This window comes from Symphalangus syndactylus, chromosome 11, assembly GCF_028878055.3.
Source record: "Symphalangus syndactylus isolate Jambi chromosome 11, NHGRI_mSymSyn1-v2.1_pri, whole genome shotgun sequence".
Taxonomy (NCBI): Eukaryota; Metazoa; Chordata; class Mammalia; order Primates; family Hylobatidae; genus Symphalangus; species Symphalangus syndactylus.
Genome location: NC_072433.2, coordinates 112,200,284 through 112,218,928, shown reverse-complemented (window position 1 = coordinate 112,218,928; position 18,645 = coordinate 112,200,284).

Here is an 18,645-nt window from a genome sequence, read left to right as displayed (position 1 = left end):
CATGCTGGCCAAGCTGGTCTTGAACTCCTGACCTCAGGTGATCTACCTGCCTCTGCCTCCCAAAGTGCTGAGATTACAGGTGTTAGCCACCGTGCCCGGCCAGAAATATTTTTCTTAACATTACTAGCCAAATCTCATTTTAACAGAGGGAAGATGTACAGAACAGAAGACAAAAGGAATAGGCATACTGTCCTACTATAGTAACAGTTTTCAAATTTTTCCCTTTCATAATTTCAAGACTTAAGCAGCAAGGGTCAACAAAAAATATATATATCCCTTTCTTTCCCCCAAAGGATACCTATTCTGAAGATCCAAAATATTTCTTAGCAGTTAGAAGTCTAAAAGATGTGGTGATTGATGGGTTCTTTGTCATCTAGGTGAATGTCAGTCTTTAGTCCAGAGAATCTGAAGCAAAGCTCTGTGTACTCCACATCTTTAGTTTCTTAGATTCACATTGCAACTATTTTTCTGACAAGAATTAAAGAAAAAAGGAAGGAAGGAAGGAAGGAAGGAAGGAAGGAAGGAAGGAAGGAAGGAAGGGGAAGGAAAGGAAAGTAGGGAGGGAGGACTGGTCTAGGGTAGATGAGTGAAGAAGGCAATTACCCACAAATATTAGTTTGTTGTGTCACAAGGTAAGATGTTCAAACATCATTTACACCATCTATCAATACACCTTTATCAACGAATCCCTTGTGACCTCAAGGGCTTTTTCACCCTTAAAAAGAAAAACTTATAGTAAAAGTGCTTCTGGAAGGACTCCTATAGCATAGTCAATATAGTCTATGGGATATAATGAAAGAGGTATGCTTGTGAGGCTGCTGTGGGAGCACAGAGGAAGGCTATTTAGGATGAAGGTAAAATTAACAATAAGGTTCTGATCATCTGACCTGCTGGTGGCAAAGTGAGGAATAAACAGGTCTTTCATTCTAGTGCTCATTCTTGGGTTCCCAGCTGCCTCCTGGGTCTTATTAAATAGCCAGCTTTAAATAAGAACCTGCAGAAAGAGACGTTAGCATTGACCCATTGTGATACGGGATAAGGGAAGAAAGGCAAGGTTATCAAAGATTGACTTTGCCAACTCTGTGGTCTGCCCTGGAGCTAACCCTGCTGCTACCATTTTTTGTGTCCCTTCTTCCTCTGATCTAGTTTTCCGTGCTTCCTACCACAATCATCCTCAGACCTATACCGCTATAAGCACATGAGGGTAGAGCCTCAATTCCCATTGCTACTCAACATCCATTTCTCCCAACTCTGATTATCCAAAGGTGCAGAACTAGGGAGAACTTGCCCTATTTCAATGTTCTAAGTGTATACCTGACTGTTTTAGGATAAACACTGAAATCAGCACTTCTACAGCCTATGTTTCCTTGCTGTGGATTGCATCCCTATAAACCAGCTACCTTAGGAATGTGTTATTAGTAAGGAAGGAATGTGCCTCTATAGTTGTACTAAAGCCAGGTTTGCATTTGGTGTATGCTGTATGTATTGATTCATCTGTGGTGTTTGTTTTTCAAAAGCAAGGGGTGAACAACCAAAGTCTACACTTTAAAATGGAGAATATCTGACTACTTTTCTCAATTTAATTTAGATTCAGTTTTATGAATTAAAATGGCTGAACAGGTAACATCCTTGCTAGAGAAAAATCTAGTATACTCTAAGCCCCAGCTAAGCTGAATGACTTACAGTTCCAACGATTAGTCATCTCCTTGCCTTTGCATACTTTCCTGCACTTAAAATATCCTGTCCCTTTCTTCTTCAAGTAGAAGTAAGGAAGTCAAGTCTCTCAGTGTCCCACTGTTTCCCAGAGTGACAGAAATATCACCCTCTGAACTCCCACATCATTTTTTTCTCTGAACAATTCTTATTTTCACCACTAGATTACTAAACCCTTGAAAGCAGATCTCAAAGTATTTAGCTCTAAAACCTTTTAATTACAATGAATTTGATTCTATATAAATGCTAAATAGGTACATAAATATACACATGTGCATAAACATTATCTACATTTCAATCCTTTCCATTGGTTCTTCAACAATCTGCAAGAATGCTGATACTTAGGACTTTTAGGAAATAAATATAAAATGCAAATAAAATACCCAAGAGAAGCGAAAATAAAGAATGCAGAATACCGATTGTATGTATCCTTGAGACAGTAAAACAATAAAATAGATATTTACTAGAAAGCACTACACAAAATAAACAACTTTCCCATATATTACTCTGCAATATCAAACTCATTCACTATTTTTTATTTTAAATGTCTACCACAATCCCCATATTTTTGGAGACTTTGATGAACATGCAAAAGAAATAATAAAGTCTGCTATCAGCATTGAGGCAATGTTAACACAGACTTTTGTGTGTTTAAACGTCAAGGCAAATTTGGTAAAGAAGTGTCCAGAGAATCTGAGAGCAACAATAACCTCAAGTTCACTGGAAATTTTTAAACTGTATGCATTGTCACACACATTTAGGTGAAATCTCCCTTAGTGTCAAGAACCTACAAAAGGTGTCTTAAAGAAACATAGGATTCACAAAAAGCAGGTTATTGGTTCATGTTTAGTAAGCATGACATAACACTATCTGCCTTTTTTGATGCTAATGATAGGAAATATTAATATAATAAAACACACTCCTATCTCTGAGGAGTTCAAATAGGGTAAGATGTAAAGGCATGCTCTCATCACATGATAATATGGTTCCCCAAGGCCACAGAGGAGATCTGATCAATGTGTTTTCCAGAATACAATGGAAAGAGCGCTTAGTCCTAAAAGAAGAAAGAGACTGTTGTGAGATTAGGTGACTTTTGGAGTGTAAGTAGGAGATGTTTGCTCATGAGTTAACGCAGAAAGGATAACAAAATTCAAGGCCAATTTTGCAGCATAGGCAAAAGCAAGAATGCATGTAAACACCTGGCACATTCTAGAAACTGCTAAACATCCAGGTGGTGAGGACCCAAGCTTCCTGGGATCAGAATGAAATGTTTGATCTGATTGTCGGGTTAACTCTACTTATTCACTTACCAGGGGAAGAAAAACAAAATTAAGAGACACAAGTTTAAAAATCTGTTAAAATCCCCCCGGGTTAGCAGAGAGTTTCTATAATTCAGAGAGGTTTGCAGTTCATCAACTATAGTTTATCACCTTGAGAAAGTAAGAAACACGTTGAGTGTGTGTTTTCACAAGCTGCCACTTTCTGTATTCAACGTGATTTTCCAAATGGGGAGATATGATATTTTTCACAAAGAACAGGTTTCAGGAACAAAATCTTTTTAGCGAAGAAAACATTTTCAAAGTTACCATTTCACCAAACTCCCTAGGCAAATGAATATATACACCCACCTCTTAACCTCGTAGTTTCCTTAGAAATGTCCAGTTCAAAGGACTTAACGAACAATTGTGAGAGTGCACAGTTAACAACACTGGTTCTCCCTCACCCATTGATATGCTTTGGCTGTGTCCCCATCCAAATCTCATCTTGAATTGCAGCTCCCATAATTCCCACGTTTATGGAGGGAGGGGCCTGCTGAGAGATAACTGAATCATGGGGGCAGTTTCATCCATACTATTCTCATGGTAGTGAATAAGTCTCATGAGGTCTGATGGTTGTATAAGGGGTTTCCCTTTTTGCTTCACTCTCATTCTTCTCCTGCCTGCTGCCATGTAAGACGTGACTTGCTCCTCCTTGCCTTCCACCATGATTATGAGGCCTCCCCAACCATGTGGAACTGTGAGTCAATTAAACCTCTTTCCTTTATAATTACCCAGTCTCAGGTATGTCTTCATTAGCAGTGTAAGAACAGACTAATACACACACAGAGCTAGGAAGCCAGTCCAGCACTCAGGAGTCCAAGTACTACACAGGCTATTGTTAAGGTGACTGTTAGAAGCAAAGCTCCACAGGTGAATCGCCATATAACTGTCTGTGGGGCAATAACAAGAGCACCCTCTCCTGTTCCCAGTAGTCTTGCTCCAGTACTTCCTTTTGTCCTCCACTCTTAATTTTTCTCTCCCAGAGTATCTCCCCTAATGAATCTGATCCCACTGGATATCCCTCAATTATCCATCTGGAGCTACTTACTGGGACTGTTTGCTTCATCTCTGCTTCTTTGTCATTTTCATGCATTTATATTGTGTCTCCCAACCGGACCATAAGTATTTCTGCATCTTACCTTGGCCTTTCCTGTTCACACAGTGAACATTCAATAAATTCTCTCCATTGTCTGTTTCATGAGCTGACTATCTTATAAGACAGACCTAAGAAATAGAGTCTAGGGATTTCAGAAAAATGTATCATAATAAGAAAGCTCCAGTAGCTAACAGCTGGAAAAATTGAGGCTGCTAGCAAAAAAATATTGTGGCAACAGAGGGAAAAATAGAAAAGAAAACAAAGTATGATTAGAGAGTAGCCTGAGTAAGTAAGGGGAGGGAGGGACCAATAAAGGCTCACTCTCTGAGAGACCGATCACACCGTTGCTATAAGGCTAGGAATCTATTTGTTTTTAGGAATGTTGGACCACAAGTTTCAAAACAATTTCCTTAGAAGACATGTGATAATACCAAGTAACTTTCCTTGATTTTTAAAATATTGCAAAAGTGCTTAATGTGCTTTATAAACATTACCAGAATATTTTAAATAAAATGTCATTTTGCCAAGCCACAACTCCTTTTGCCCCCATAACTTAGATCAGCACAGCCTGGATTCTGGGAAGCCCCACCAAGATTTTGGTGACAGATTTCCATCACTACAAAACAATGGGGCCAGACTGAAAATGAGGTGAAGACCAACTCATCCCGGGAGAAAACATGACAGCTGAGACATGACGAGCTTGGCCCTTATCCTGGACTTTTGTTGCCTGGTGAGCATATGTAGCCTGGCATTCAGCCGCATGGAAAGTTAGAAAGGATATTAATAATGTCCAATGATGGAGAAAAGTGTCTCAAGTCTAAACAGCGCTGAGATTTAACACCATTACTCACCTGCTGTTATATATTGATGAAATGTAATGACAATATTCGTTTATAAGCATATCAATGGGTTCAGAACCAAGAATAACTAATACAGATGGAAAAATGTAAAAGTGGATACAAATGGAAATATAAAGACTGTCTTACCCTGATATGTTGCATGTCTACTCAGAAAAGTTGGACTAAGGTCTTGGTTTGGCAACATGAAAAGTGTAGGAAAGACCTCTCCCCAAACGATCCTCCTTCTCCCTAACCAGTTGTCTTCCAACAAGAATCTTTGCTTCTTCTTAGGCATTTCTCTTAGCAGAGGAGGTTTAAAGAAGATCAGTAATTTACTTTTCATGCATAGTAAGAGAAATAACAGGAAGCAGAAGATAAATAAGGAAAGGCCCTCAGAGTAAGAAAGAGGAACTGAGAGAATGGAAGTCACTTCATTCGTTATTTGGTCTTAGGGTTTGCCTATGTCACAAAGAAAGAGAGAGGAGAAAGCCAGTCTAGAGAAAGACAGATCAAAGAACTTGAAGGCAGACCAAGAGAGAGACTGTTACCAAAGCCATTCATGAAGAGAGGTTTGTTTTTTGTTGTTATTGTTGTTTTTTTTGTTTCTTTTCCTTAAGAAGAATTATGGACAAATAAATCCTACGTGGGCAGATCTTTCACAAACACTTACTCTCTGTCACGGTATCCTGTTTATTTCCTTCATAGTACTTATTGTAAGTGGCAATTAAATGATCCATCTCTGCTTTACCTCATTTCCTGTTTCTCTCAGAAACTATTGCTGAGAAGAGGGAACTTGTCTTTTGAACAAATCGCTAGGATGCATCAAATAATATTGTTGAATGACAGAATAAATGAAAATGAGAGTGCTGCAGCAAGTTTAATCAGAATGAGCTGGGGAAGTGTGGCTACAAAGGAGCAGTGGCATTTAGGAGGACCTAGTAACTTCTAGGAGAACAGTTTCAGTACAGTTGTGTAGGGTCTAAGAGAGATCTTAAACTAGTTCTCAAAGCTGGCCTTGCATCATGCACACCATGGAGTTTGTTTTTTTTTTTTCTTACTGTGTGGAGTCCACATCAGCTCATTATAAAACAGGGTAGCACTGTTCACTCATTTTCCGTGTCAGAACCACACACACTATTACCTCAGGAATGCTAAGAGGGACGCCTGTGTCATTGTGGACATTTACCACTCACAACTCCCTTCTCCTGGAAATATTTCTTCACAGCCACAGCCCTAGCGGGGGTTGGTGGGGGAGTGTGTGTGCCATCCTGGTACTCCTAACCATGATGGCAGAACATAATCCGAGATGGACCAACCCCAGGATTCCTCACCCTACTGTCTTGTCACCCCTCCAAATCCTACCTGAGGTTGATAGTAGCTGCTCCACACATGCTCATATAACCCAAGCCAGAAAAATGAGAGTCCTTTATCCGAATGTTTCAAGCGTTTCCTGGAGAAAATAGTGCTTTCCTCTCTGATCACGTTGCAATAAGTATGTGATTTAGAGACTGCCCATGGCCCTGGCTCCCATCACGTAAAGAATGCTGAGTTAAGAGGCTGGGCGCAGTGGCTCACGCCTGTAATCCCAGCACTTTGGGAGGCTGAGGCAGGCAGATCCCTTGCGGTCAGGAGTTTAAGACAGACTGGCCAATATGGTAAAATCCCATCTCTACTAAAAATACAGAAATTAGCCACGTGTGGTGGCGCATGCCTGTAGTCTTAGCTACTCAGGAAGCTGATGCAGGAGAATGGCTTGAACCCATGAGGCAGAGGTTGCAGTGAGCTGAGATTGCACCACTGCACGCCAGCCTGGGCAACACAGGGAGACTTTGTCTCAAAAAAAAAAATGAAGCGAAAACTCGTAAAGTGGCAGAAACATGAGTAGATTTGCAGGGCCACTCACGGTCCCCGGCTCAGGTCAAGTCTGGGTTACTGAGTTCTCCCTGTGAGTCTCTGTGTTGCTCCAATATTCTTCCCCTCCCACAAATCCTGTTGAGCTTAAATCAGTTTGAAATGAATTTCTGTCACTTGTACCCAACAGAACCCTAAAACAGGTAGTTATGCTTCCTTTAAATTTCAAAGTAAACTGGGAAGTGTCTTGGGTAATTATTTTCCCCAGTCTTGAACTGGCAGCTAAGAGTTAATTGTCAACTGAGAGGCTGCCCTTGGCATAAGTGTTACTTCTCTATATTACCTTTTTCTGCTCACTTTTGTTCTACCTCAGAACAAACAGAGGACCAAACTCACACAAAGAGTAAGAGGAGTGAGAAGATTAATAGCTAAACACACTGGCTTTCTACATTCCTATATTTACTCATTTAGATAACTGGCTAGATTCTGCAGAATTATACTCTACTGACTCTAACCCTTCACCCACTGAGCTCTGGAGTTTTATTCTGAGGAAATAATTCACCATCAGTAGGTCAAAACACAAAGCAGTGCATTTGTTATACAAGAAAAGAGATTTTGCAAGTGAAATGCATTACAATTTGGTCTTTGTCCTTTTCCTTCCCTCTTTTTAATTTCTTCTCCTTGCTTCTAAGCTTTTGCTGTTTTCCCTTTTGCATGTGTAGAATGGTATATTTCATAGTGCTCACTGTACTCAGGAAGAAAATATTGCAATAAAATGTGCTATTTTAAAATATAAAGAATAATGTATAAACACTTGAGAACATTTCAGCTGACTTCATAGGTCTAAACACAGCAGTAGTGACCTCTGTAAACATGACTTAAGCTTTGAACAGTTATTAAGTGTGGCAAACAGCTATCCCTTTCTCCGACCCTCCCATCCCCCATCCAGCCTCATTATTCCTTACTAACAAATCTCTTTGTACAAGCAGTATTAAGCAGAAAGCCAGGATAATTGTGGTTCACATAAGCCAGTCATGATGAGTTCTTGCCTTTTTGCCAATAATTGGTCTAAGGGTGACCCTGTGGTCCAATTCCAGCCTAGATAAGACAGAAGACGACTGTGAGGTTTTCCAAGATTCTCCTAAAAAAAGGTGACATTCACGCCTGCTGGGAAGCCTGTAGGTATGACTGTAAGAAAGACATCATAGACTACTACCCAAGGATGGAAGAGTAAATGAATGGAAGGCACCTGGCTCTTCTGGAATTTATGTTAAGTTAGCAACTGTCCTTAGGGCCAATACCACTATTAATGCAATTATTAGTTATTTACGACTAAATATATCTTAGCTGATACATTATGAAATGGAATTAAAAGTAGATTTACATTCATCAAATTTTATTATGATAGCAAGGGGGTAAGTAATAATCGATAAATATTTTAAATATGAAAAAGTCGGGATTTTTTCACTAGAGTACCATAAACTCTTTGCAGATAAATTCTACTGTAAGTCAAGACTACACAACTACAGGAAAATAAAACTTGTAAGTGGAACAAAGTAAGAACTTAGTTTTACATATGCGAAAGTACACTTGGTCTGGTTTTACTTTATGCATCATTTCTCTCATGTACAACTTTAGCATTTACAGATATGATTAAAAACAGATTAGCTGAACAGAATGTGTAATGGTCCTCAGCTGAGTATCAGAAAATTAAAACAGATTTGAAAACTCTTCTGCAACACTCAGAATTTAAATACATTGAATATGTCAGCAATTTTGTACTCTCACAGCAAGAGATAAAAGAAGCAAAGATAAAGGGATGCACAGAATAGGAAAGTCTTTGGGGATATTAAGGTAATTAAGAGCAATATGGAAGTAATCAAAACTTAGTCGACAGACCAAATAAGACCTTATGAAATAAAAATATGGGCCAACATTTGCAAAATGTTGCATGCCTTCAGATTACATATGTCTACAAAAGAAATCAAGGGTTAGATTCAATGCGCAGATATGAAACATTAGCAATGGATGAAATGCAAAAGGATTTCCACGGCTTGAGCATAGACAGGCATGCTAAAGTTTAAATCCTTATATAGCCACTAGCCAAGTTTAGAGGGTTAAGGCAGTGTTTTTCAATCATTTTATCACGAAATGACAGAATAATGCATGAGCAGAAAATATGCAAAAGTCAAAGAAACAGTGAGCTTGGGTTGCTCATCGTGAGAAGTTCTGTTTTAAATCAGTTTGATATATTCAGGAAGTAGGTTTATGCTTTTATCAAATTTTTTCTGATATAATAAATGCTGAAAGATATATGTGATAAACACACCCAATATCCTAGCATGAAACATACAGAACTGCCTGAATGTGGGCACTGGCTGTTGATTAATAAAACCAAGAAAGACTCTCACATCAGGGGATACTGGGCTTCTCTGGAGAGTTCCGTGTGAGAGAAATAAGAGCCGCAGACATAGATAAACACGGGGTTTAAACTATCAGTCAATGCAGATCTCATGAACATGAGAATGCAGCCAACAGATGTGACCCAAACCGCACCAGACAGGGAAATCATAACGAGGCAGACAAAAAGCTATGTCTCTGTCTGGATTATATGTGATGGGTTGGAAACTGACATATTACAATCCAGATTTCACTGCAGCAGCTGTCATATTGCTGATACACTTGTGTATTTCTTTCAGCTCACTCAGCCTCCTTTTCTGGTTCTTCAAATGTGGTGGGATCCTAAAAAAAGATTAATTTAATCATATCAAAGACATTTGAACTTTAAATAATAATGCCACAAAGGAGAGGCAGAGCTGGTGCTTCTGTTGCTAATTTGTTTCATTGCTTCTTACATTTGCTGCTTCCCTACACTCAGGCAAACCTCCCGTGTTTGTACTGTGGCTCTGATTGTTAATGGACTGTCTAAATGCTTCTCCCCCTCCACCCCAGCCTATCACACTACCATCTCTTTTCTTTGGCTGAAAACTCTGGGACCAGATGAAGACTATTGTTGCCAGCAAAGACAAGTTTCTGCTAGTTTTCTCAGAGAGATGTTTCCTTACAGTTCCCCTAATAATTGTGGAAATCCCATTTGGAGCCTAGTAACTATGCCTTATGTTTTTACACACCAAGCAAAGCCACAGGATGGAAGATCCACTAATTAGCCACTTTGAGAACCTACCCATAAATTGGAAGACAAAACACCTGGATATTGTAGGGTTATTTGACAAATCACCTTTTCCACCAGTGTTTACAAATGGAAGAAAAAAAGTCTCTGGGTAAGACAATATTTCAAGTCCAAGGAACATTCCATAACCATGAAGGGCTATTCCAGAAATAAGTTAGCAACAAAGGCCTCTTTGGCTTTGAAGCATTTCAAAATACACTGGACATAAAATTGGAAAGCATCCTATCAGTCAACAATACTTCTAGGAAATAGGAGAGATGGAGACGCCAGCCTGTTTCCTAACTCTTTCCTGAGCCTATGGATGGAATAGACAAGAAAGCTGTTGTGCAAAGAATGGAGAAGATATCCAAGGTACAATGATCAATGGAAACTCTTCTTGTCCACTCACTGCACAGTACAAAAGGAAAGGTTTAGTGTGTGCTGAAAGGAACTCAAGCTCAAGGGACTTTTTCAGACTTGATATTCAGTAACTACCACAGAGGACAGACAACTTGAGAGCTGCATCACCAAAATGAGAGGTTGGGCTAAATGACCTTTACGATCTCATCCTCTGTCAAACAGGCAGGGGCCCAATATCTCTGAAAGTGAGACAAATGGATATTGAGAACAAAAAGGAACCAACCACCTCTCCATAACATTCTCCTGCCAATTGAGAGCTTGTCATCTTCTCTTTTCCACATCTAAACCTTGAAAGCTCAGGATGCGCATTTCATAGGTGAGGATTAGGAATAGGAGCTCTTCTGTTTGGGAAAGCACTTGAACAAAGTAAACAGATGAGAAACAGGGACCTATTGAGGGCAGTGAAGTACTAGAATTCACTGTAGATAAACTGTCTTTTGGAAAATGGGGATTTACACTGCAATACCTTTAGGGATAAATTATATATATATATTTTCAGACAAATAAGCATGGTCCTTTTCTAGTCCACTTGACTCAAACTCCAGGTAATGAGCTGCTGTGGTCTATAGTATCCTGGTCAAAGGAGATGGAAGGACTGGGTTCCTGGGCCAGACCTGGAAATTAGATTTCCTTAAAAAGGTCAGATATGGGTGTAGACTGACATGCCAAAAAATAGCTAATGGTTAGCAAATACATAGCCTTTCTATGTGTCAATACTAACATGCACAAGACATATATGACTCATTTAATCCGCTCAACAATCCTAGAAAGAAGGTGCCATTATCACCATCTTGCCCATGTGGATACTGCCCAAGGTCACATGTCTGGTAGTGATTATTGACTGTTACATAATAAATCCCTCAAAACGTAGTGGTTTAAACCAATAATAATTATTTATTTATATATTTCATGGTTTCTGTGGGTTGGATATTCAAGAACAGTGTGGCTAGGGGATCCTGAGTCAGAATCTCTCATACAAGGTCAGATATCACCTAGAGCTGTAGCCACTGGAACACTTAACTGGGGCTGGAAGATCAGTGGGTGCCACGTTGGAGCTGCCATGCCCACAGCTAAAATGTGACGGAAGCGCTAAGCCACCCCAGACATCTGGCTCCACAGTTCCTGCTCTTCACCACTCTACAACGCCACTTCATGGCTGGAGAGATGCCTTTTCCCTGTGGCCAGGGAGGAAGGGAGTAGCACGAGAGAGGCAATACTAGGAACTTAGGTATCTTTGGATGAAAAGTTCAAATTTTCTTTCTTTTTCCCCTTAGAACCTACAAAGTCTTATTCAAGGTCCAGTTTTAGGTTGATAATTCCCTTTAATTTGCCTCCATGAAACCACTTTTGTGTTGGCAACATCATCCCATTGGGAGAACTTAGGCCTGGAGTTCTTTTTTTTTTTTCTTTAAAAAATTTTTTTTTAATATTGTAGAAACAGAATCTCACTCTGTCTCCCAGGTTGGAGTGCAGTGCCTGAGCTCACTGCAGCCTTGAACTCCTGGGCTCAAGTGATCCTCCAGCTTAGCCAGCCGAGTAGCTGGGGCTACAGGCACACACCACCATGCTCTGCTAGGCCTGGAGTTCTGACTGCTGGACACCCAGGAAACGGTAGATCCCAAGTGGAGCTTCTCAGAGGTGAGATGAGGAGCCAGGTGGCAGGAAGAAGCAGGAAGAAGCAGGAAGAAGCAGGAAGAAGCAGGGAGAAGCAGGGAAGCAGTTTGGGCTAGCTCCTTCTCCCCCTAGATGTCTAGGGAATAAAGGAGAAGCTCGATCGTAAATTTGTATCAAGGGTAGCCTGTGACAGACATGGGTTACAAACTAAGAGAGCTGGTAGTTATCGATGTGTGTCTTCTACTGCAAATGCATCAGATTCTAGGCACAAAAAAAATTTTCAAATGTGAAGGTGAATATGTGAGAATGGTCCCCAAAGAAGCAAAGTCAAAGAAAAAGTGGTGATTCTGATAAACAGCCTCGGATATCAACAAATAACTTATTTCAAAATTTAGAAATTACCAAGTAAAGCTGAAATTTAATCACATTAGCATTCAGTCTTCTCATAATTTGGATACAGTCTTCTCAAGAATTTTATACAGAAATCTGAGCAGGGCTTTCCCCCAAGCCAGACATTGGTAATTCCTGAATAAAAGGCAAAATAGCTAATATACACATGAGAATTTCCCTCAAACTTTTAGTAAGCAGAGAAATTCAAATTAAAACATAAGAGATTATTTTTCACTTATCACCTTGACAAATTTTCAAATAATAATACATAGTGTTGGAAAAGATATAGGTAATAGAGACACTAATACACTATTAAGAGACATGAAATTAGTTCAGCATTCAAGTGGGAAATTTGCTGGTATTTATTACAATTCTGCAATGAAGTGCTATTTACAGAAATACTTCCAATTTTCCTAAAGAGGCACATATGAGAAAATCCATTATCAAACAGTGTATAACATCAAAAAATTAGAAACTCAGTTGTTCATCTGTAAGGCATGGTTAAAAATAATTACGTTATATGCATAGTACAGAATATTACCCAGTAGTTTAAAGGATCATGGAAAATCTATAAACAGTCATGAAAAATTTCCAGGTCATACTGTTAACACAAAAAAAAGCAAGTAGAAAACAGCTTAATCCTATGTATACAAAAATAATTTAAAACTATATACTCTGTAGGTAGGCATCTATAAATAAATCAATCTATATAAAAAAGTTCAGAAGGATGACACTCTTTATATTTATATGACTATAAGGAAGAGAATATACAGGTAGAGAAGAGGCTATTAAAAAGAAAATTACAAACTTTTTCATCAAGAACTTATTCATGTATTACTTGTGTAAAAAAATAGAGAATGTTTCCATTCATTGAACCATTCTCGATCAAGTACCTAGTGCACAAAACCATTTCATAAGAACACACAATATTGTCCTTGTTGCAATCACATTCTCATTCTCAGAAAATCAAGCCTTGTTTGCCTGAAACTCTAAGCAATAGTGGACCAGGTGTTTGAAAAAATGAGGAGAAATAAACCCATCTATCTCTGTTGTCTGCTTTTAGTTTTTAGCGTGACCTTCTTATGGTTTCTGTCTTGGTATCCTTTTTACGATCATTGCTTCCCCCCAAACTCATGTAAAAGGTCTGAAACATAAACGATCAGTTCAACTGGAAAATTGGATATGAAAGGATGGCTTCATGAAAGGCCAGTTTCCACATTTAAGGCAAACTTACTTTTCCAGGTGAAAACTGCAAAGAAAAATAGATTAAAATTCATGGTTTTTTCCAACATGAGAAATAGATATTTACCTCCCAAATCTCAATGAATACTCTGTTTTCTCTCCAAATTAGTCTATATAACAATATAAGCTACCTACTGCCTATAAATGCTACCAACAGAACAAATATGAAATTATTCAGTAGTTTCCCTGTTCATCACACCTGGTTCCTTGGAGCAAGATGTTTACATCTGCTCTAAGCTTCTAACTACTTTTTGCTATCAGAACTCCGTCACAGCTATCTTCCTCCCTAGACAGCAAACAGCTTGAGGGTCAGAGTGTGTCTAATTCTCCCCTGGATTAACCATGGCACAACATCTAGCTCAGTGTTGAGCCAATAAAAAGTTCTTCAGTATTATTAATTATGAAATATCCAATTGATTTTTAAATGCTATGTGTTAAACAGAGAAACTATAGAAGAAATTTTTATTCCTGTGATTTATTACAAGTCATGAAAGCAAACATGCAAAACCATAAGGTACAATTCCAAACGTGATCCTTTGAAAAAGAAGTAGAACCATGTAATAGAAGCTGGGAGCTGTAGTGGAAATTTGAGCACTGCAGTTACTTCAAGCCAAAAACTATATCTTCTATCTCTATGTTTCTACATCCGACACTGTGCCTGGTGACCCAGTGGGTGCTCAAAGATATTACTGAATCATGATTAAACCCCTGAGCAGCCTTGGGCTTTGAAGGCAATCTTGCATGTGAGTCCTGGCCTGATAAATTTTAGCCATGTGACCTTAAATTATCTGTTACTTTGGATCCTTACTTGTAAAATTGAAATTAAGAACTTCATAAGCACCAGGTTGCTGTGATTATTAAATGGGTTAAAATATCCATGGCAGTGCCTGGTTCTTGAAAAACAGTATTTACGTTCCTGTTCACTTCTATCAAGATAGAAGCTGAGTTTCATTTTGCGTGCACTCTAGAGGAAAAAAGATGTTAAAATCAATGAAAGAATTGTCCTGGGCCAGTTTGAGCCTTAGCCACCACAAGTCTTTGTCATCTTAAGTGATATTAATATGATGTGAATTAAGTTAGAAGTTTTTCAGTCTTTGCAATCTCTTTCTCCTTATTTCTCCCCAACTATCTCCCCACCCTCACCACCTAAATAAACGCTTTCTTTTTCCACTTTTTCCACTGCCCTTATCTTTGCCTCCCAAGACAGAAGCTGAATTTGTGAATTCAAGTCTTGAAGCTTGATGGTGAAGACAAGAGAGAAAGCAAGAACTGGAGAAGCAAAGTAGAAAATTTGCAAAGGAAAAAATCAAGTTTAGTTCAGGGGAGAATAGAGAAATCATAGGCAAAAGCAAAGAGGAAGGAAAGTAAGTCTTTTGAGCTAAATTTGGAAAAGAGTGTTGGGTAGAGATTTGATGAAGAATGTTACCTAGAGAGAGGCTTCTGGGCGCCTAAGTGTAAGAGATAAGTTAGAAAAAGAGGAAAGATTTTTAAAAAGCGATTGCAATGAATTACAAATTTGATATCTTTAAATGTTTTCCAACAAATTTAAGTAAAGATTGCAGGTATGTTTAGTCATTTGGGGATGCTGATCTATGCATCTTTATGTACAATACCATGTAAAAGCTGGGTCTCCTAGTGCCCTAGGCTTTTTTCAGGAGTTTCTAAAAATTAAACTTGCCCTTTATACAGGAATGAATAATGAAAGAGACTGCAAGTGGCATACAAAAAGTTATATGTAGTTTTGTTAAGAACATTACACATAGTAAGTGGAGACCAAGAGAGGCTAGGGCAAGCCAGTTCCACACGGAGTGCAGAATCCAGTGTGGCACTTGCCAACAGGCCTTGGATAAGCAAGACTGGATTCTTTTTCCCAAAAGGACAGAAAATGCATACGCATGTACACAAGTTTAAGCTCATATGCTTCTTTATCATAAGTAAGTAAAATATCTAAAATAGATCAAGTTAAAATGATCTTTACATCATTGTCAACCACTTGCTAAATGCATTGTAGCCCTCTCATGTAAACTCTACTGAAATATAGAACATATACAGAAATGTGCATGTCTTAGTTTCCTAGGGCTACTGAAACAGGTTACCACAAACTTGGTGACTTAAAGCAATAGAAATGTATTCCCTCACACTGCTGGAGGCCAGAAGTTCTAAATCAAGGACCTGGCATGGCCACACTCCCTCAAGATGCTTTCCCAATGAATTCATTTCACGCCTCTCTCCTGGCTTCTGGTGGTTCCAAGCATTCCTTCGTTTATGGGCACATCACTCCAATCTCTGCCTCCATCTTCACACTGCTGTCTTCTCTGTGTATTCAGCCTGTGGACCCTCCATTCTGCCTCCTATTCTGTGTGTCTCTCCTCTTTGTGTCTTTTATAAGGACAATTATCATTGAATTTAGGGCCCACCCAAATATTACAAAATGATCTCCTCATCTGAAGATCCTTAATATGATTACATCTGCAAAGACTCTTTTTCCAAATGGGGTAATGTTCACAGATTCCAAGATATGACATGGACATAAATATTTATAGGGACCAACATTCAATTCACTACAGTGTATGTGTCATAAGTATATAGTTCAGTGCATTTTCCTAAAGTGAAATAGCCATCCCCTAAACCAAGAAATTAGCAGCAGCCAGAAGTCCCGACATGCCTCTTCTTATCACAGCTACCACTTCCAGGATAACTATTAGTTTTGCCAGTTTCAGAAATTTATATACATGAAGTCATTGTGAGATCACACTGTGAGACATTCATCATTGTAAGATTCATGTAGATATAGATCATTCTTTGTCATTGCTATGTGCTACTTCATTGCATAACAATATCACAGCTCATTTGTCCATCTACTGAAATGCACATTAGTATTGTTTTTAGTTTTGGCAATTAAGAATAATAGTTCTATAAATAATATTTCTAGAATAACTATATTATTATAGTATTATTCTAGATTATTCTAGCATAACTATATTATTCTAGAAGATTATTCTAGAGTAACTATATTATTCTAGAAGATTATTCTAGAGTAACTGTATTATTCTAGAAGATAATTCTAGAGTAACTATATTATTCTAGAATAATTACATTCTAACACATCTTTTGATAAATGTATACAAACATTTCTGTTGACTATACACCCAAGAGTGAAATTGTTGAATTATAGAATATGTATATATTTTGTTTTGCAACCAATTTTCCATAGTGGTTGTAATTAGGGCAGCTTTGAAACTTAAACTCTCAGAGTCATTAGCTAACATCTACTGAAGTCCCCAAAAAACTCCTCTGAGGTTAAACTTATCACAGTGTTTCCAGTGCTTTGATCAGGTTTAACTCCAGAATTAGTGGAGCTCACCTTTGTATAAATGGTTTGTTAAGTAAATTCATAGTCTCTACAAAATTGTGGAGAAAATGCTTCACCTTCTTATAAAAATAAATGGAAATACTTGAACTTCATTTATCTACGTATACAGCCTGGGTGAGACCACTGCCCCCTAGATAGCCTGGCACCATTTGTACAGTCCTCAGGACTCCTAGGTCTGTCCAAGTTCAACAAGCTCATTCCCAAGATTTGCTGCAAATTCCACAGCTCTGCTTTCTAAGCATTTTATTCACTGGATGCTTTTTTCTCTACTGTATTGGATAAAACTAGAGGGGAAACGAAACCTATTTTCTGGGTTCCAAAAGCAATCCACTCTCACCAGTGATTTCATGAGTTTTAATCAATGTTGCTGAAAATTGGTGGGCCACAAAGAGAAAAACATTACGGAGAACATGGTTTACCATTACCCAGGCTCCACTCCCTTCCTGTTGGATCCCCTGGTCCACATACTTTTTCCTCCATTATGCAAAGCAATTCGGTGCCCCCAGCTTGTATCCACAGAGCTGCATATCCAAATCTATCAAGGGATTCAGCACAACAGGGCCTTCTGTATAGCTTAATCTAGACTCCATCAGAGACAGAGTTGTGAATACAGAAACTTGGGGAAAGGCAACAACCACAAAAAGAAGTAAATGCAACATATGCCCATGCAATGTTCCTTGGTTCCTTGAAATTTTTATAGAGTGTGTGCATCTGCTAGTAATGTTGGCTAAAATAGGTAGGGTCATAAGAGATTTGAGAAACTTTTCTAAATGGAGCCAGTATTACTATTCAGAAGGCTTTTATGCATCCTCTACAATGAATGCTTCCACTTAAGGAGATGTTTACAAATATTGGACCCATTCAACAGTGACATGGTCATATGATAGCATAATTTCCTGTGGAAAAAATGCACAGTCAGTGCCCAGAAGTTCCTAAGCAGCATCTCTGACTCCATGCAGAGTCTAGAAAGCCAATTACCTCACAGGGGGATTATTGTGTCAATACAAATCGGTTTCAAAGTTCACTCAATTTGCTCTAGCTTAGGAGTGATTCAAAAGGAAGGACGCACAATGGAGAAAGCCAATTCTCTAAAAATCTTACTTTGGTTTTGATTATAAATCTCTAAATTGATTTTTAGAGTACTATGTAAAAGAATTGAATAAAACATTTTAAAAGTGCAACATTCTTCCAGAACATGGTGAACGTTGGCAGATACTTTCCCCAGCAATGTTTTTTCTCTCCATTTTTTGCAGCAATAACCTACTTTTCCTAGATATGTGGATGGAATGAATTTAATCCAGGGTTATGATGGTGCTATGGTATAAATGTTTGTCCACTCCAAAATTCAAGTTGAAATTTAATTGCAATTGTAACAGAATTAAGAGGTGAGACCTTTAAGCGGTGATTAGGCCATGAGGCCTCTGTCCTCATGGATGGTGTAACGCTGTTATCATGGGAGTGTGTTGATTATGAAAGAGTAGGTTCAGTCCCCTTCACTTTCCCTTGCCCTTCGGTCATGTAAGGACACTGCAGCAAGTTGCCATTTTTGTTTTTTTATGTAATTTATGGAAATCACTCAGTCCTTCATGGTTAAACCACATACTTTCTTCAGCACATCA